Source organism: Sturnira hondurensis, unplaced genomic scaffold, assembly GCF_014824575.4.
Source record: "Sturnira hondurensis isolate 20B ecotype Veracruz unplaced genomic scaffold, ASM1482457v3 Scaffold0005279, whole genome shotgun sequence".
In the NCBI taxonomy this organism is placed as follows: domain Eukaryota; kingdom Metazoa; phylum Chordata; class Mammalia; order Chiroptera; family Phyllostomidae; genus Sturnira; species Sturnira hondurensis.
The window spans coordinates 6191387-6212875 of record NW_028077910.1 but is presented as its reverse complement, the minus strand read 5'-3'; positions in this window follow the sequence as shown (position 1 = coordinate 6212875).

Here is a 21489-nt window from a genome sequence, read left to right as displayed (position 1 = left end):
CTTCTCGCTGGGGCTGGGTAAATGGCGAGAAGGTGGATAAATGAATGGTATGGAGTATGCAGGCTCCGAGGGCCTGCACTCTGCAGCAGCCTGTGACACCTGCTGAGGAAGCCAGGTGGGGCTGTTGTGCACTCAGTATGGTGGGGGTGTGTGAGCACCTGCCCAGCGAGCAGCAGAAGGGGAAAGATCCACCTTTGACGAAGGGGAGAAGACATGGATTTTGAACGCAGCTTCTTTATGTATGTAGACTTTAAAAAAATTCTCTGCTCACATTCATTTCTCATGCTTTATTCACAATGATCTTTGAAATTGAATCAATTATTTGGTATCTTCCTTGTTGTGAAGAAAAAATATAGGGGCCACTAATCTCCTCAGTGCTAACTGCTTTTGCAGAGTGATTCCTTATCTCTTGGTGCACCTGACTCAATTCAATGTTTGAGAAAACTGTTTTTTGAGCACTTCCTGAGTTTGCAGAAGTCTGATGCCACAGATAGCTGGGTCTAAATTCCAGACTGACTGCTTAGCAACCACACGAATATGGACAAGTTACTTAACCATTGTGGGATGCAATTTCCTTAGGTGTAAAATGGTAATAACATGTGAGAAATTTGTTGTGAGAATAAAATTAAGTAATAAAAGTTCTTGCTACATAACTGATGATTAAGAAAGTTTTATTATAACTAAGAGAGTTCTGGCCAAGAGGGAGGCACGGGTAGATGTGCTGTGTCTCCTCACACAACCAAAAGAAGGACAGCAACAAATTTAAAGACAAAAAAACAACCAGAACTGACAGAAAATCAAACAGTATGGAAGTTCCACAACCAAGGAGTTAAAGAAGAAACATTCATTCAGATTGATAGGAGGGGCAGAGATGGGAAGCTGGGGTAGAGAGGACGTGCAGCAAGGCCAGGGTTGGCAGACTGGGTGATCACACATTAACATGCTGATAAGCTGGGAGGAACAACTAGGGAGTGAGACAGACCATGCAACCCAGGGTTCCATCATGGGCAAAATAAAGCCTCAAAACATGTGGCTGTAAAGACCTGTGGGGTTGGGGCTGCAGGAGAAACCACCAGTCTCTTGAAAGGGGGATGAGAGCTGAGCAACAGGCATTGTTCCCCCTCTGATCCCTCTCCCACATACAAGCACCACAGCACAGTGAAGTGGGTTTTCCTGCCCTGGAAAACACCTGAGGTTCTGCCCCCTGTAATGTAACAGGGGCACCAAGACAAAGAAATATGGCCCAAATGAAAAAGCAGATCAAAGCTCCAGAAAAAGAACTAAGTGACGAGGATGTAGCCAACCTATCAGATGCAGAGTTCAAAATAATGGTAACCAGATACTCACAGAAATGATTAAGTATGGCCACAAAATAAAGGAAGAAGTGAAGGTTATACAAGGTGAAATAAAGGAAAATGTACAGAGAATGAACAGTGAAGGGAAGAAAACCAGGACTCAAATCTACAGTTTGGAACAAAAGGAAGAAATAAAGTCAACTGGAACAGAATGAAGAAACAAGAATTCAAAAAAATGAGTCAAGGCTGAGGAGTCTCTGGGACACCTTTAAACATTCCAACGTCTGAATCATAGGGGTGCCAGAGGGAAAAGAGGAAGAGCAAGAAATTGAAAACTTATTTGAAAAAATAATAAAAGAAAACTTCCCCAATCTGGCAAAGGAAATAGACATACAAGTCCAAGAAGTTCAGAGAGTTCCAAACAAGTTGGACCCAAAGAAGAACACTCCAAGGCACATCATAATTAAATTACCCAAGATTCAAGATAAGGAAAGAATCCTAAAAGCAACAAAAGAAGAGGAGAGTTACCTACAAAGGAGTTCCCATAAGACTAGCAGCTGATTTCTCAAAAAGAAACCTTGTAGGCAAGAAGGGACTAGAGAGAAGTATTCCAAGTCATGAAAGGCAAGGACCTTCATCCAAGATTACTCTATCTAGCAAAGCTATCATTTACAATGAAAGGACAGATAAAGTGCTTCCCAGATAAGGTCAAGTTAAAGGAGTTCACCATCACCAAGCCCTTATTATATGAACTGTTAAAGGAACTTAGATCTAAGAAAAAGATCAGAATTATGAACAGTAAAATGACAACAACCAACCATCAACAACTAAACCTCAGAAAACAAAAATAGAAATAAAAACAGCCTGGCTGGTGTAGCTCAGTGGATTGAGTGAGGGCCTGAGAACCAGACAATCGCGGTTCGATTCCCAGTCAGGGCACATGCCTGGGTTGCAGGCCAGTTCCCAACAGGGGACACACAGAGGCAACCATACACTGATATTTCTCTCCTTCTCTCCTTCCCTTCCCCTCTAAAGATAAATAAATAAAATCTTTAAAAAAAGAAATAAAAACAAACTAAGCAAACAACTAGAACAGGAAGAGAATCACAGAAATGGAGATCACATGGAGGGCTATAAACAGGGACAAGGAGGGAGAGAGTGGGAGAAAAGGTACAGGGAATAAGAAACATAATTGATAGATACAAAATAGACAGGGGGAGGTTAAGAACAGTATAGGAAATGGAGCAGCCAAAGAACTTATATGTATGATCCACGTACCTGAACGAAGAGGGGGATGCTGGGGGGAATGCAGGTACCAGGCAGAGGGGGATAATGGGGAGAAAAAAGAATGAGACAACTGTAATAGCATAATTAATAACACATACTTAAAAAAGAGAAAGACTAAAACAAAAGTTTTATTGTAACTAGATACTCAGGGGAACAAAAAGGTGAGTAAAACACATCCTCCTTTAATGCAGAGAAAATATTTCATGGATTTTTTAAATCGTTTGTGTAAGAGAAGCTATTTAGAAAAGGAGAAGACAAATTGATTTAAAGTGTGAAACAGAAAGTGTGCATTTGATTTGGGACTGGACAGGAACACGGAGTGTCAACAGGAGAGCACATGAGAGTGAGAAGATTGAGGAAGTTAAAAAATATTTCTAGGCAGAAAAAAGAGTGACCTCAAGGCAGAAAAGGGCTGGGAAGGAGAAATTATACCACAAGACCCAGATTTTTCCAATATAGTACAGACTGAAAATATCCTCTCCTAATACCTGCACAGTGAGTCTTGTATTTGTCAAAGCAAATATTCTAATTTGGGGTTTGAAAAATAGTCACTTTAACATCTGTTGTAGTCTTGCAACACTTAGAGCAGGCGTGAGATTAGGTGGAAGATGAGAGGGAAGTGAGCCGTGATTGTAGATGGCCTTGACTGCTACAAAAGGAAGTGAGATGTCCTTGAAGTATTGTCTAGCAGGGAGTTCCAGTGGGCTTTTGGGCCTGAGTGGCGTGAGTTTGGGAAGGCTCTGCGTCTATGTGCAGGGTGGATCAAGGGAGAGAGACAAGGCAGAGAGCAAGGAGATTAATCAAGGGATTATTGTAACTAAGGCAGAATAAATAAAAATCATACAATTTTCCAAATACAAAATTAAAAAACATGTCTTTGCAGCCAAAGACCTGCTTCAGGAAGCAGGCTTGTGGCCAGAAGAACAATGAGGACTCAGGGTGGCTCTGTACATGTGGCACTCCCCTCCCTCTGAGCCCCAGCACTTGTTCTGTCTACTGGGGACTCAGCCACTCACCTTCGGTGATAATGTTTTGCCTTTTTGGCATACAGCACTCCAAGAAATGAGTCACCATGCTTAGCTGTCACCACTAATGAAGTTATTCTCATTACAACATACCCTTCAGTGGGAGAGGATGTCACAAGGCCAGAGCATTTGAAACAGATGAAGTAAACCAACAAAAGTGGTTTGAATGCACCTATTAAGTGCAGCTAGCTTCAGAGCCAAATAATTACGTGATTAGAGAAGGTCTGTAATCGATGTAGATGGTGTTTGTCTGTCTTTATCAGTCTCTATGTCTGTCTTCTTGCCTGCCTGCCTGCCAGCCATTTCCCCTTCCTTTCTTACAAGAGATGAGACCAGCCCAACTGTTTAGTTGTATCTGAGGTTTGGAAGAAAATACAGGGAACTAAGTTAACTTGAATATGGTTTGAAGTCTGCTTCAATAAAGTGGAAACTCAAATGCTTTAAAAAGTCTCCCTAACAGCTAATCATTTTTGGTATGAGACTCTTCCCACTCCATCACCACCGCCCCCTCCAATTTTAACAAAAGGAATGTTCTACTGAACTGACCAAGATTAGCAAAATGTTTCTAAATCCATACACCTGGGAACTCTCATCATTTTTTCTCTAGTAAGTTGGAATTTTTCTCTTGGGAAATAATTCTGTTCCTTTCCTCTCTAAAGGTCAGCCCTGAGTGCAAAGTAGAAATTGCCTGCAGCTACTCTGCTATGCCTAGAAGCACCCTCCAGAAAGAAATGAAATGCATTCAGAAGATCCACTATCCTCTTAAATGAAAGGAATAGGAATGTGAGGCAAACTGGGCTTCAAGCATTTGTTACACCCAGACTGGAAGGCAAACCCTTGGCTGCTAGAGAGAGTGAGGCCATAGAACTGTGGTCTCAAGGGAAACTGGAGACTTCTCTAGCTTGGCATGGTCATAATCATCTGTCCACGCTAGACTTGGCAGGGGCTGCCTCAGGATTTGTTTTATAGGCCAATTCTTGAAAACAATTCAGTTTAGGAAGAATTTTATATAAGACTCTGCAGCAGGTGCTGATACAATTTGCAAACAGAGAGGTTCTGAGTTTGGGTAGGACTTGCCTTCCTGAGAATTTAGCTTCTCTTAAATTCTACCTCTCTCACAATCACTCATTGTGCCATGCATTCAGCTCACTCTGCCCTCTGGGAAAAAGAAATGAGGGTCTCTTGAAATGCTGTCCAGGGGTCTCTTTAGCCCTCCCGCTTTGATTTTAACTGGTCTCTCAATTCCACAGTCCTTGGAAATACTCTTTTATACCTCTCAGATGCCAGAGACATTGTATAAGCTGGTGCATCCCACTTCCCCTATATTTCCTTACCATTCTCCACAAGCGAGTTTTAGCAATTGCTCTGTTACAGCACACCAGGAACAATCAATACCTACCACTACAAATGAAGTCCTCATCAGCATCTGACTGGTGAGTGAACCGATGTCAGGATTCCATCATGAAGGTATGATTCTGACAACCACTCACTTTTCTATCAAGTTGGTTGACAGTGTGTCCAAGTCTTCTATATGTTTGTGGTTTTTACCAGCTCGTTCTATTAATTCCTAAGGGAGGAGTATTGAAATTTCTACATAGGATTGTGAATTTTTCTTTTTTTTTTTGTTCTCTCTGTTTTTGTTTCATGTATGAGATCTGTCCAGAGAAAGTTCAACCATTGTTAATATAATGAGAACAGTTTGTGTAACATGGATATAACCTGACAGTCAAGGAGAGTGGACTAGAATGCACATGCATGAACAACAATGACTTCACTGTACTAGTCAGTGGGGGTGGTAGACACCAGTGAGTGAGCATGTGTACTGTGTAGTTGTTGCATTCTAAATGACTGAACAAGTAGAGCAATGAATATGCATCAAATTTTGCATTATGTTTGACATTGCTCCATGGAAACTATTTGGAAGATTCAGAAGGCTGCAGCTACGGGCAACTGGTGATTGGCAGCTTCACTACATCAACGTGCCCACTCATGCACCACGTCTCATGCAGAGTTTTTTAGTGAAATATTAAATCATCCAGGTGACTCAGGCCTCCCCCATTCTTCTACAGCTCAGATTTGGTGCCCTGTAACTTCTGGCTTTTCCTAAAATTAAAATCATCTTTGAGGGGAAGAGATCTCAGACTATTGATGAGATTCAGGAAAATACAACAGGGCAGCTGAGGCGATTGGTAGAACTGTGGGAGGTCCCAAGGTGCTTATATCAAAGGGGATTGAGGTGCCATTGTCCTATGTACAATGTTTCTTGTATCTTCTTCAATAAATATCTATTTTCCTATTATGTGGATGGATACTTTCTGGACAGACCTCATGTTTTGAAGCTCTATTATTAAGTGCATATATGTTCAGAATTGTTATGACATCTTAATGAATTGATCTATTGATAACTATATAATGTTCCTTTCCATCTCCAATAACATCCTTTGTTCTGAAGTCTACTTTGTTTATAGTAATATTTTCACTCTTGTTTTCATTTTCTTAGTGTTTGCATGATTATGTTTTTCTCATCTTTTCCCTTTGGCCTACTTCAAGTAGGTTTCTTATAGACAATATACAGTTGATCTTGCTTTTTTACCCAGGATGACAATTTCTCTTTTACTTGGAATGTTTACACTATTTTTAAAAGATTTTATTTATTTATCTTTAGAGGAGAAGGGAAGGAGAGAAGGAGAGAAATACCAATGTATGGTTGCTTCTCGTGAGTCCCTTGCTGGGAACTGGCCTAGCAACCCAGGCATGTGCCCTGACTGGGAATCGAACCGCGATCGTGTGGTTCGCAGGCCCACGCTCAATCCACTGAGCTACACCAGCCAGGGCTGGAGTGTTTACACTATTTATATTTGACATAATAATGGATATTGTTTGGTTTAAGTCTGCCAATTATTGCTGCTTATTTTCCATTTATCCCATCTGTTTTCTTTCTTCCCTTTTTCTCCTTTTTAAAGTTTTACAACATACCCTTTGAGCTTCATTTGAGCTTCATACCATATCATTTGAGCTTCACTATTGGTTTATTAGCTATGCTCCTTTAGTTTTTTGTTATTATTTGTCAATTTTTTTGTCAGTGCTCTAGTATATATTATACAACTTTAGCTTATCATAGCTTACTTTCACCTTTGTATGTGTTCTAAAATCTTTCCTCTCTTTCCCCATTAGTTCTTGATGTCATTCATTTTAATTCTCCACGTGGTAGAAACACTAAAAGAATGAGAAAATGTTGTTTTTTAACTTTTTAAAAAAGATTTCATATATTTATTTTTAGAGAGAGGGGAAAGGAAGGAGAGAAGGAGAGAAACATCAATGTACGGTTGCCTCTCATGTGGCCCCCACTGGAGACCTGGCCTGCAACCCAGGCATGTGCCCTGACTGGGAATCGAACTGGCAAACCTTTGGTTTGCAGCCCATGCTCAATCCACTGAGCTACACCAGCCAGGGCAGAAAATGTTTTTTTCGTATATTACCCACATATATTTCATTTCTAGTGTCCTTTATCATGCCAAATTCCCACCTAGCATCATATTCCTTCTGTCTGAAGAACTTCCTGTAACATTTTTGCAGTAAAGGTCTTCTGGCTTTGTATGAAAAAGTTGTGTTTTCTTTCAATGCTTTAAAGATGTCACTCCACTGTCCTCTGGCTGCGTAGTTTCTGACAAGGCATCTTTTTATTCTGTCTTGTTTCTTTCCTCAGGCTGCTGTTTATCACTGTTCTTGAGCAAATTAACTATTATGTGCCTTATGTCATTTTCTTTCTCTTGCTCCTGTGTGAAGCTTAGGGTTCCTGGATCTACAGGTTTTCCATTTCAATTAAATTTTGGAGATTTTTCAGTCATTATTTTTTCAAATTTATTTCTGTTTCCCCTCTTTCTTCTTCTCTTAGACCTCCATTTATCATATACTGGGCCACTTGCTATTTTCTTGAAGGTCTCTGTTCATTAAAAAACTTTTTTCTTCATGCATTTCATTTTGAATAATTTCTCTTCTTAGGGATTCACGCTCAGTAATTTTCTATTTGATTGTATCTAATCTGTCACTAATTTGACCCAGCATGTTTTTTACTTACAATATTATACAGAAACATGGATCTTCTTGTTATATCTTCTAGTCCTCTTATTGTTACGTTCATGTTTTTCTTTATACTCCTGAGCATGTAGAATATATTTCTAATAACTGTTTTATGGTCTTTTTCTTCTAATGCCATTTCCTCTGTCATTTCTAAACCTGTTTGTATTGATTTATTGTGATCATGATTACGGGTAATTTTCCTTCGTGTTCCAGGCCCGGTAGTCTTTTATCGGATCAAGACATTTGAATTTTCTGTTGTTTCTGGGAGCTGCGTTTTGTTGCACCCCTTTAAGTCACTGCACACTTTGTTCTGACACACAATTAAGTTACCTGGAAGCAGCTTAATTCTTTCAAGATTTTTTTAAAGCTTCAGTAGGTGGGTTCTGAGAAGCCTTGGTTTTAGGGCTCCTTTTGCCCCACTGAGAAGACAGTTCCCTCAAAGGGCTCTGCTTATGCCCTGTGTTTTTTGTGGTCTCTCTGCTCTGACTAACAGTAACGTGAACATTTCTCAGCCCTGTGGGAACTTGAGGAATTGCTCAGCTTCTTTCTTGTTTTCCTTTTTCCAGCCTTGTGGTTTTTCATACCATATACTCACAGGTCAGTATTTAGCGAAAGATCCGAAGAGGCCCGTCTGGGGATCTCCAGGGCTCTGTCTTTGTGTGTTTCCCTCATTCCTGGTACCGCGCCCCACCAATTCTGGCTGCTGTGGTCTCCCGGAAACCTGATCTGTGTCTCCTCACTTTGGTGGGACTGTGGCGCTCAGTCTGGGTTTCCCCTTCTCTGCTCTGCAGCCTGCAAACTGCCTCCAGGCAGTGACGGGGGCACTCACAGGGGCAGCGCGCCTCGTGTGGTTTCCTTTGTTCAGAGATTAGAGTTCTGCTTTGCCTCTGTCCAAAGTCTGCAAACAGCGGTTTCACATATACCTGTTGTCTGTTTCCTAGTTGTGTACATGAAGGGGGCAAGGCCTACCGCAGTTAATAATTTATGGGTACAATAAAAAATTTGCTTAATATGGTTAAGGCATCTTGCACTGCTTCTCTTCTGAGTGACCTTTTAGTGTCCTCAGCATAACTTTCAAAATAATTGTATGAGACAAGTGTGATGTGTGTGTATGGATGTGTGAATGTTTGTGTGTGGATATGTGTAATTATCCTCACTACCTACAATCTGTTAGATCCCGAGTTCAGATGAAAAGATTCTTGACAGAGAATTTAAGTGTGGGTGGATTTGGTTCTTAAGTTTTAGCTAGTGAGTATTGAAGTTGGGAGCAGAGAGGATTCCCAGTTGGGGTCCCAATCAGAAAGAGGTGGTACATTCAAAGGGTTTAAGGGAAGAGGAGTAAAGGTGGACCTGTGTACATATTTGTGGGCAGCATTAAGAGCACCGACAAGAGCCCCAAAACTAGCACTAACAGGAAGCAGTTAACATCCCTAGACCTGAAGGGACAAGGAGAAGAACTGGTGTTCCCAGAGCCTCCATGACAACTGGCATCCTGGAAGAGGGGCCATAAAACAGGGCCTGTGGCTGTAGAGGGCTCAGCTGCTGCTGAGGCTGAGACCAGGGAAGGTCTTAGCTGAGGTTTCAGAAGGAGACCCTGGGTTTAGGATTCATGTGTCAGTGAATGCTTGAGGAAGTGGTCTCTGGAGGCACACAGAAGATATTAGGGGAACCAAGACAGGGAAGGGGAGAAAGTTTTGCAAGAGTGTGATTGAAGCAAACCCCCAGCCCTGGCATAACCCTGCAGGTTTCTCGGGCATGAAACCGGACCCCAGACCTGTCACACCCCAGAGTGTCTGCCTCAAGCAAAGGAGCTGGACTTTCATCCTCTCATACCAGTCATTGGCTAATGTCGGGGCAGGACACGAACCCCCAGGCACTCACCGCTCTCTCCCTGTCCTGGGCAATGTGGTTTTTTTTTCCTGAAGAGAGTTACAGCTGTCAGCCAACAAATNGGGAAGGGGAGAAAGTTTTGCAAGAGTGCGATTGAAGCAAACCCCCAGCCCTGGCATAACCCTGCAGGTTTCTCGGGCATGAAACCGTACCCCAGACCTGTCACACCCCAGAGTGTCTGCCTCAAGCAAAGGAGCTGGACTTTCATCCTCTCATACCAGTCATTGGCTAATGTCGGGGCAGGACACGAACCCCCAGGCACTCACCGCTCTCTCCCTGTCCTGGGCAATGTGTTTTTTTTTTCCTGAAGAGAGTTACAGCTGTCAGCCAACAAATACGGAGGACACAGAAGCTGGGAAAGGAACACAGGGAAACAGTGATGTGGGAGTAGTACCAACAGCGTCTCCCACAGGGGGAGAAGGAAAATGAAAACTCCAGTCACACGCCCCACTGATCTTTATGGGCCATACCCAACTAGAACCTACAGGCAAGGCAACCCAGGTGATACAGGCCTTAGGCATCAGCCTTCTGGAACATAAAGTAGGGATGGGAGGGAAGAAATGGATTTGGAGAGAAAAGGGGGAATAATTAGGACAGGAAAGATAGATATAAAATTTTACACATATCCATTCGATTCTTGAGTTCAAATAGTGATGGTTTGGAAAGCAGGCATACCTGCATTTGTGTGTATGTATATGTAAGTAATATATACTAGACTAATAGCCATAATATAACAGCTTGGGTTATATACCCTTAATGTTGCTTCTGTGACTGCAGACCAGCTTTTCTGGGTCTAATCCTCCATTTATAAATTTTTTAAATGCATGTTTCCTAGTGCTAGCAGTAAACAGTTATAACAATATGCCAAGTAACTGAAATGAAAAGAACTATTTCTGAATTTTACTTGGCACTTGAAAACAGCTTACTATTTTTGTGTGTTTAAGGTCCAGGTACTGAAGAGATAGAAATTAAAAGGTATCCTGATAATGCATTTTCAGAGTGTAGGTCCTAAAATGGCATTGATGCTTGTGGTTTTGAGAAATTCTGAATAAAATTATCATTGCTATTTTGGAGCATTTTTTCATAAATTTAATTTCCTCGTTGATATTTGGTATTGGCTCTGTGACAACTAGAACTACTGGTAAAGGCCAAGATTCTAAAGGCCTATAAATGAGCAATAAGTTTACACTGGGAGGGGATGGGCGAGATACCAAGTTGTGGGTGATATAATGATCATACATCCATGGCACTGGAGTGCCCAGGTATATGCCATAAATTCCAGTGAGCACCATTCCCTCTATGAATATGGCTCCCATCTTTCTGCTTTACTACTACCAAGGGGCTGAAGCTCCCCTTTACTGGTGTCCAGTGAAATAAATTCCAGAGAGGGGATTGACTGACCTAATTTGAGTCAGGGATCTACTCCCTGACCAAACAACTACGGACAAGGAAATAGGCTACTCTGATTGGGTCTTTTTGGGTCATGTGCGCTCCCTTCTACCAATCAGAGGGGTCAGAAATGGGCACTGGGAGAAGAAAAGAGCTCCCTTTGACCCATTTGGTTGAAGCTAGAGGGAGGAGCAAAGAGACTGATGTTCAGCTACATGCTTTGCACAATGGTTATGACTGTCTTCATTGTAAAGATGAGACTGCCAAATCTCAGAGAGGTCAAGGGACTGACTTAAGGCCACAGAGGTAATAAATGGCAAAGCTGTGGCAATGAGAGGCGATTTGTTACAGGATTTAAGAACTCAGGCCCTAGAAATAGATAGACTGGAGCCCAATGCCCAGCTCTGCTACTTACCAGTGGAGTTGGGGATGAATTACTTTATGTCTCTGATTTCTCAACATAAATATGGGCATAAATACCATATCCCCTTTATGAACTATGAGGATTAAATAAGATAATACATGAAAAATGCTTAGCACAATACCAGGCATAATGTAATTGCTGCTTAAATATTTGCTATTATTATTGGCTAGGAATTGAACCTAAGCATTTACGCTTTATCTTTTTCAAAACAGCACCTATGTAGTTTGTGAGTTGCAAGAGAATCACTGCAATTGCTTTGTTCTGTCCTCAGGCCTAATGGTATTTTTACCTGTAGCCCACTAGCCAATGAACTGTATTTATCAACCAGTCTTCATCACCTCTGAGCAGTGAGGCGACTACTAGTCATTAAATGAGCTGACTAATTGACTAGAAACCCAAACCAATCCTCAGAAATCAAGAATCCTCGCTCCTCGCTCAGTCCTGTTACCAGCAGACGGACATTCTGAGCATTTACCTGATGAACTAATTAAGTCCCCCAGCCAGAGCACTGATATTATCCAAACCCACGCAGGCAACTGTGGCCTGCCACTCACTCCCTGACTCACTCCTTCACTCATCAAAAGGGTATTCGGCATGTACTATGTGCAGGCCCTGGGTTCCACACAGTATTTGATATTTATGTATCAAAAGAGTTTCTCCTAGTTTGAAAAAAAAACCAAAAGAGTTCTTAGAGGACCTGTCAATCAGGGAGGGAAACTTTAAAAATATGTGCTATCTGGTAAGATTCTCCTTGAAACCAAGCTTGAAGAAAAGAAAGTTTGTCAAGAGTGAGAAATTATTAAGGGAAATTAAGTGTATTGTCCTTTGTTACTAACTCACGGTGTATAAAAACATCGACGGCATTGTCTCAAAAGTACAAGACGTATCTTTTTCATTAGGCAGAACTCCCATGAGCGAATTAGACAGGGAACACGTCTAGCAAAACAGATGGTGCTGAAAGCACTTGTGGGAAAGACGCCTCAGCTCGATAACCTATGATAAACGCCCCCACTTTTTGATCATAGTGTATTGATAGGTAGATATACTCATTGATAGATATATTCATTAATTATAATAATATTTTGTAGATTCATGAATCTTTTAATCTCTAACTTTCACAGTGCTTTAGTAGTAGTAATTAATTCTTCCTCCAATACCTTAGAGACAAATTTAAAGGTAACTTTTAGCAAAACCAACACTGATGTTCAGAATCCCTTACTCAGAAGTTTTAGACCCAGACTTTGGTTTTGTTGCCTGAAGCTTTGGAGGAGCGAGGCACCCCCAGGCTGCACCCAGAGGGAAACCCGACAGAGGGAAGCTCTTCCTATGCTGTCAGAGGAAGAAAAAGAGGATGTGGGAAAGGCCCTAAACAGTGGTGGCATTTGCAGCCGGCACGGCCTGCTGGGTAAACTGGAGCAATAGGAAAAGTACCCTGGGTCTCACTAAAATGCCCAATATCAGCTTCCATCAGAGGAGAGAGGTGCTCCCTGTGGTGAGCCAGCTGCACCCAAGGTGTAGGGGAAGAGGGTGGGAGAACCCTGGCACAAGAGTCTGGCGACTGCACTGTCAGTACTGGTTCCACCACTGCGTGGCCTGTGAGCTGGAGTGAGTCATGTCACCACTCTGAGCCTTTATTTCTTCATCCACAAATTAGTTGGGATTAATTTGGAGCCATAGGTCACAAATGAGCTTGACAACATTGGCTAATAGCCCTGTTTCCTTTGGCTCACAGAGTGTTTTTAAAATCCATGCACTTCTGGTTTGCCTCGGCCCCCACCATTCCTCATTAGCTCTACCCAGTCTTCCCCACTCATTTATGTTCCTCTCCCAGGCCCCGTGGGCAGTGAGGTTGCCATCCCTGAACGAAATGGTCTCTGACACTGCTCCCAACTCTGATACCCATGGAGTCTAGGTCCTAGGAGGTTGCTAACCCTCAGCAGTCAGTTAAGAGAAGAATTACAAGACTAGGGAGATTTGGAGTGTTTTTCTTGTTGCTGTTGTTGGGTTGTGTGTATGTGTGTGTGTGTATTTTTTTTTTTTTACGTCCCAGACTCTTCCATCTGAAAGCTGATGATGTAGTCTCCTAGGCCTCTTCTTGTGGACCCTGAATAGCCAAGCCCTCCGTGGCAGTCACAGAATTAGCTTTCTTTATCTCTTGTTCACAGCAAGTGTTATCACACAGCTTAGATCCTTGATTTATTTTCTAAATCTCTCCCCTGGACTCTTTGAGGACAGCTAAAGAAAATTGCCTGCAAGGCAAAGAAGCACTTCTTTCAGGAAAGGCTTGAATCAGTAATACAGAAGAGAGGTGGGAAAGAAAAGGTAGAGGGTATTGGAGACAGCGAATTTTGGTTTCCCCCAAACTTAAGTAACACAGGGGTCATAAAGGCAGGCTAGTTATTTTCAGAATTCTCTTTTGCTGATTCCCAAACGTTTGACTCTATCAGCAGCTCTAGCCCTTACTGACTGCATTTCTAGTTGAGTAGGTTTCATTACGCTCCCTGGTGAAGCTCCCTTTCTTCGGGGGAATTTGTTCACGTTGACCTCAGGGCCCACAGCTGCTGTGGACCTCCGGGACACAGGCGCTCTGCACAATGCAACCCTGTGTTGCGGAAACTTCTCCACACATGTCTGCGCACAGGAGTTCTGTCATTAACACGGTCTTGGTCATGGGGTGGAATGCAAAAAGGGTGGGGAAAATGACTTCTTTCTCAAAAGCTTTCTTTTTATGAGAGCTTGGCTCCCCCTGACAACCTGGAATTTTCTTTTGTGGTTGGAAGAAAAAAAAAACATATTTCTCTTAAACATGACTCAGGCAGTTCTGTGATCTGTTGGCCAAAGAGATCAGTGAGACAAGAGTGGTGAAGGACCCCAACACAGATTCAAATGCAGAAGCCGATTCCACGAGCCACAGGACAGTCATGGTTTAGCAGTTAACTTTCCTTTCTGAAATGGTTCATTGTTTCCCTGCTAATAAAAGTCAACCACAGTTCCTGTGGAAAACAGAGGGAGAAAATAACTGCCACGTACAACCTTACCACCCAAAGATTTCAAGTTAGCACGTTGTCCGGAGACATTTTCCTATGCATAGGGATATCTCTTTAAATGTAGCGGAGATCATACTAACCTCACATCTTAAAGTCATACTTTCCTTTTCAGGATATTATGAAATCTGTCATAGGGAAGATAGAAGGCTTATGCCATTTAATTTATTTGTAATTAAATGTTTAGTGGTTTAGGAGAGAGGGGAACATTTATCCAGGGCCACAGAGATTTAGCTGTTGAGAGAGGACATTCAATCCTTCCTAAAAAATGCCAACGGTTATAGTTTTATTGGGCTTAAGCCGTGGAACCAGCATCGCACATTCTTGCTCACATACATCTTAGATATGACTTCTAGCCATCTGCTCAGATTCATCATTAATAAAAATACTTGGGAAAATACCTTTACTTTTCTATGCCTACTATTATACTGTAACAGATCTCTGAGAGCTGATTTAAAAATCACTAGATTTTCAAACAGCTTTAGGAGAAGTCCAAGTACACCCCCATGTACCAAGGGTTTAGGCTTGGGACCATAGACACGTGGTTTTTACAGGGAGGGGGAGAGGATACATACAAGGGAAGGAAACGTTAGTGTTTTTAGTGTGAAAAAATACATGAGCCTTGGCTGGTGTGGCTCAGTGATTTAATCACTGGCCTGTGGACTGAAAGGTCATGGGTTCAGCTCCTGGTCAGGGCACATGCCTGGGTTGTGGGCCAGGTCCCCAGTTGGGAGTGTGCAAGAAGCAACCATACATTGATGTTTCTCTCCCTCTCTTTCTTCTTCCTTTCCCTTCTCTCTAAATAAATAAAATTTAAAAAAAATTTTAAATAAATGAAGTTTATGATAAATAACCCATATGTTCAGGCTTAAGTTTTAACCAGATTGCAAAGCATCGTCTAGAACACATGGGTTTTTGCAAGACAGCCAGTACCCCATAAATACATCTCCCATGTTAGGTCCATCTTCAAGGTGAAGAGCCTCCGGGATGAACAGTACTTGAGGAATTCTCTACGGGCAGAAGAGCAGCACACTAGGAACTGTGGGGTCTTGCTCTGCCCCAGCACGTCCAATGCCGGATTATGGGCTCAGAGACCTCAGGTCCTGCCATGCAAGGTGGTGCCCACGGGTGTCGGGTGTTCAGGGTTCTCTGTCTTTGATGAAAATTTGCACCAGGACCACGTGATGATTCTCTTTCCATTGAGTAGCTATAGACATGCACCTGGCTGACTCCCTCACAGTCTGGAGTGAAGATAGGAGGCAGAGAAAACGAAATGCAAAACTGCTTTATCTGGAAAGGAGCATTAGGCACCATTATGCAAACTTCCCAAACAGCCCTGCAAATTACGTCTCTCAAAATTCTAGCACCTAATTTAGTCCCACAGTTGGAAAACAAGTGATTCATCTGAAACTGGGCATTTACTAGAGGACCATGGCGCTCTGGGGCATTAGTGCTTCAGAGCTTTGCCGAAATACGAAATACGGAGAGAACCAAGGAAAGGTAGGGGACCTCTCATCCTCTCCTTGAAGGGACCCCTCTTCCTCAGGAGATGCTGCTCCCGCCTGTCGTTTTAGTTGCCGGATCTGACTGAGGCAAAAAGCGCAGCAGTCTGACTTCGAGGACAGCCTGCTGCCTGTCTGACTCCTTCGGTGGGTTGGAACCAGGACCTCACCTGCTTCGGGAGCTGGGTTTGTGCAAAGTCTGGGCAGCCGCTGCTCACCTGTCCCAGGATGCTAAGAACAGAGCATCGTGCTCTATCTCTGAGCCCCTAGAGGTACTAATCTAGAGGTTCTCCCAGCAACTTTTTTCTCCCAAAATAACTTATTCAGAAAATTGAAGACATCTTTACTCGCCTTTTCTTATCACCAAAACAAACTCTGTTCATTGTAAAAAAATTGGAAAATAAAGACAAGTACCAGGAGAAGAAAAGAGAAGAGAGAAAAAGCCAACCATTTACTAAAGACAACTACTATTAATATTTAATATTTATCCTGTTAACACATATTTGTGTGACGGTATATATATGTTAATAATATATATGCTATATTTATAACCTAAATTTTATACTTCAGGTTATGAAGATCATCTTTCCACATTATTAAACATTTATTCCTCCACAACAGCACTTTTTGTCACAGCAGCCAGAGGGCTGCTTCACAGTGACACCAGCTTCCAAATGGGCTGCCCGTCTATGAATTCGTCCGGAGACAGAGGGGAGACTAGTCAGCATGCTGCTCCGAACAGGTGCCCGAACACCTGACGACACGTAGAACAAGATTTTTACAGACACACAGTGAATATGGACCTAAGAAATGTGCCTGCTTCTTATGAGAAGCTTCATGCGCAGAAAACAAATGGAAGACAGTGGCCTTTCACCCAGAGGCGTGTCACTCAAAGCCATAGCACAGGACAGAAAAATGCCAGGGCTGAGGCTGGAAAGGGCGCTCACTGCCAAGGAGTCACCTGTTTAGGGAGGAGGGAGCAGGAGAAGGCCCTTCCCTCCAGGTATAGCCTCATGGGCTAGCCCAATTTTGGGAGGTTGGGCCAGTTCCCTAACTCTTCCCCTGCCCAGGTAGAGGGGAGGTTGAGGAGATAGGGCCCACTGCCCTCTTGAAATGAAGCTTGGAATGATCACAGTCTTTACCAAGGAAGGATCACTGTTGAGCCAGAGAGAAGAGGCAAGTCCAGCTCCCCACAGAGCTAGAAACCCAGAGCCTGTAAAAGAAGAGATTGCATCTCTCCAGCACTTGCATTTTCAGGAATATTAAAAACCTATCCAAATCAAGACTGCTCTGGAAGCATCAGACACTCCTATTTCTCTGTGGCGACAGACTGTCTCTGGGGAAGGTAAACCCAGGAACCAGGGTTATCTTTTCTGTTCTGGTTTCTGTTCAGTGCTTAACACATTGTTGCTGGTGTTCTATGGCTGAGGGCCTGAGCGTTCACTAGGTCATTTTCTTAGCCCATGTAGAGGAAGGTATTTGATGACTGGGAACCTCAAGGTGGAGCTGAGTATCGCAATACCTGCACAACTTATTCTGTTTTGGCAGAGGTTCTCTTTCCTAACTTTGGAATCCAGCCAGGCCAGCATTGTAACTGGGGACTTCCAAGGTTCTGGTGGTTGCTTCTTTGAGAGTTATTTCTGCTTTATTCTCACATTGCTTAGCAAGTGGATTTGCTAGGGCTTGGTTGTCTGTTAGGTTGTTCGAGGTGAAGGTTAGCAACAAAATTTCTAATTGTTTCCTCCCATGTTGTTAACCACACCACAGATACTGTGGGAAGGATCTGGTTCTGCCTACACTGCCATCCCTCATAACTGTGCGTCATAAATCTGTGCTTTCCAACTGGCCCAGTTTTGAGAGGAGTTAAAATGGATACAATTTTGTTAGGAAAACCATATAGTAATATCATTGATTTTGCTAGACATCTTTAGGAAAATAAGGGGTGGAAAAATCTTTCAATTTTACTTACATGAATCCAACATTCATTCATTCATTTATTCCACAACCATCTACTAGGCTCTGCCACTATGCTGGGTGTTGTAGGGGATACAAGATGAAAAGAGGCACAGCTCTGTCCCCTTACTACCTAGTGGGGAGATCAAAATGTTCAGAAGTAAGCACATAGTGTAATTTAGTCAACTCTGTAAGAGAAGTAAAGATATACTCTATGTGAGTTCAAGAAAGGAACAGCAATAGTTAGAAGAATGACAGAAGACTTCACAGAGGAGATGGCATTTGAGCTGGACCTTCACATGTGTGTGGGGATGAGTGGGAGATAATTTGCACTCATTACAGGGAACAGCACAAGCAAAGGCACAGAGAAGAGAAAGGATGAATCTGGAGCAAGCAGGGAATAGTTTTGTATGACTTGGTGACAGAGGGCATAAAGAGAGGGACAAGGAGGCAATGAGATTAAAAGTGAAAGCTAGAGGCATACTTTAGAGGATCCTGAATATCAAACTAAGGAGTTGGGATTTTATTCCAATAGCTGCATGACATCATCAGAGCAGAAAAATTATGTGGTATCAGAAGGTGACAAGGACTGAATGGAAGTGAGGGATGAAAGGGGAGGAGATTGCTGGAGCTGCAGCCACAGTGCAATGGGACTTAACAGGCCCTCACCCAGGACCTAGACAGACAAAGTTGAAGGCAGGCGCAGAATTCACGGAGCTTCGCAACTAATTGGATATTGAGGGCGGAGCCAAGGATTTATGTCCGTGACACGTTCCATCTAGGTCTGTGGTTCTCAAGCTTTAACACAGCTGAATCGCCTGGAAGACTTGTTAAAAAGACAGACTGTGGGCCTCACCCTCAGAATTTTCTAATTCAGGTCTAGAGCGGGGCCCCAGAAACGGCATTTCTAGCAAATTTCCGGGAGACGCTGCCATCCTGGCCCAGGGACTGCACTTTGAGAACCACTGTCCCCGGTCACTTGTGGCTCACCTCTGTGACTAGGCAGAGGCAACTGCAAAGGAACACGGGTGGCAGGGGAGACAATCATTAGAGTCAATATGTGTGGATTAGCGGAGACTTTTCTTGTCCCTTGAACTTAGTGGTCCAGGTGTCTGGAGCAAAAGGGCTCTGAGACATTCACTTTGTACAAAAACAATTATATTAACCCATAAGCCAGAGCTCAGAAACATACTAACTTAGTTTTACTTTGAAAATACACGGTAAACTCATGGGTTCTGATCTTAGGGAGGGGCAGTGTTATGATGTAATGTTAGAATCAACAGCTCTGAGTTCCAGTCCTGCTCTGCCAACTTCTGCCAAAGAGTTCATTTCTGGAAGTCTCAGTTATTCCCTATTAAAACTGGAATAACAATGCCCAGTACACGGTGTTGTGAGGAATGAATGTGGAAACACACAGAAAGCACTTGGCACCATGCCTGGCACACTGTGGGGCTCCACGGATTTGGGTTTCTGAAGTGGGAATAGCCTGTGGTGAAAGCCTCGGAAAGGCCTCTGGGTCAAACAGCCGCTCTGACACACCCGAGGTCCTGCGGTTCCCAAGTCATGGCTTTGGATTAAGTGTTGCCCCACTCTTTACAAATGCCAGCATGTCAAGTCCTGAAAGCGTACGGGAAAATCAGTTCCTCAGGTGTTTTGTGCCTGCTGGGAGAGGTCAGGAAGGGGGACTGAACAGGACATAGACCCAGAGAGAGGAGTCACCAGAAAAAGGAAGGTTCTGTATCCTCTGAAAACTGGTTCAGGTGGCAGGGCCTCGGCCAGAGCAATGTCATTTTGGGCCTCTCGAAGGTTGATCCTGAACCTTGGAGTACTCTCAGAGGGCTCAGGGGAAGACATGAGCCGGTAAGCATTTTTTCTTCAACCAGATAAATCTGGTTCCCACAACATCCCCAGACAAGGAAGCAGATGCGGACTTGGCAGTGAACCACAAAGGGAAGTGTCTCAGACTGCACCTGCATCGTGAGAACTAGACAGCAAACCAAGTCTCGAGTCCCCCTTCCCCACCTCCGCTCCCACCCAAGGAGAAAAGGTTCGAGAAGCAGGTAGCACCCACCCTCGTTTCTACTAGATAGAGTGGGGGTGGGGGAGGGAGACTGGGGGGCATGGGCCTCACACAGTGGTTCTGCGGCTCTGGGCTGGTCAAACCAAACACACGGGGTCAGTAGGAGGGGCGGGCCCCTACTCACGTGCTGAGTGGGGAGGTGAAGAGAGGGAGCAGGGGTTGCTCTAAGTGACTTGTGCGGTCTCCCTGTAGGAGGAAACCTGCTTAGACAAGCCCAGACAAGTCAGAAGGGCACGGTCCATTTGCTGAGCCACTAAGATAAGGAAGGGTAAGCAACTAAGTAACTAAGAAGTAAGAACAAAAGAACACTGTATGACCCTATCAGCAGCCCTGCTTTCTCAGCAGCCCTGCTTTCTTGCTTCTGTAAACCTGCTTCTGCCACATAGGCTTAGTAACATCGCTTCCACATGCCACACTATATAAACAAGCCCCTGCCTGAGCTCGGGGCCCAGAATTTGGAGACTGCCTCCTCTGGGTCCGAGCGCATAAATAAGGTTCCACTCCATACACCCGAAAGCGGCTGAGTTGTTTTCTATAACACCCCCACTTGCCATTTTATGATCTCATGGTAAGACCTAACAAGTCCTACACTGACCAAAGAAACATCAATAATTCATTCAGTCCACCAGGCCCCCCGACTGTGAACTGGCTGGCATGCTCCTTTTGGGGGGAAGTTTATTTACTCCTTCCCCCATCAGTTATATCTAGTACAGATACAAAGGAACACTAAGCAACTACAATAAACGCCCCTGTGGAAAACCATTTAAGGACAAGGAAAGAAAGCACGGGCCACAGAAACAGTGCAACCCCACTGCTATTTAAAAAACAGAAAACACTGGAAAGATATCCCAGGGGTTCACTCTGGTGGTCAATTATAGAACATTTTTTCCCTTTTTTTGTCTGAGTTTTTGAAATTAGTTACAATAAGTATGTATTATCTTGAAAGTAGGGAAACAATAATTTAAAATACTATTTAATTTAAAAAATAATTTAACTAAAAATAATTTTAAATGTAGATTCAAGGGTAGGAGGCAGGGATGGGGAGGGCAGGGGGTCATGGTTGAGGGAGAATGGAGACAACTGTACTTGAACAACAATAAAAAAATTATTTTAAAAAAGACCAAAAAATGTCCACTTTAGAAAATGGCACTTACTTTTACTAAATATGAGGATAAAGTATATACACTTTTGTTACTTGCATTTAAATATTTCCATGCTGTGCCTTGACTGGTGTGGCTCAGTGGATTGGGCATCGTTGTGCAAACGAAAAGGCCACTGGTTCTATTCCCAGTCAGGGCACATGCCTGGGTAGCAAACCAGGCCCCCATTTGGGGGCGAGAGGCAACCTATTGACGTTCCTCACACACCCTGATGTTTCTTTTCCTTTTCTTCTCCCTCCCTTCCCCTCTCTTTAACAATAAACATAAAATCTTTAAAAAATAAAAAAATATTGTCCATGTTATTAAAAACATAATTATATTTTTAAATGGCTGCATGATATTTCATTGTATAAATATAAT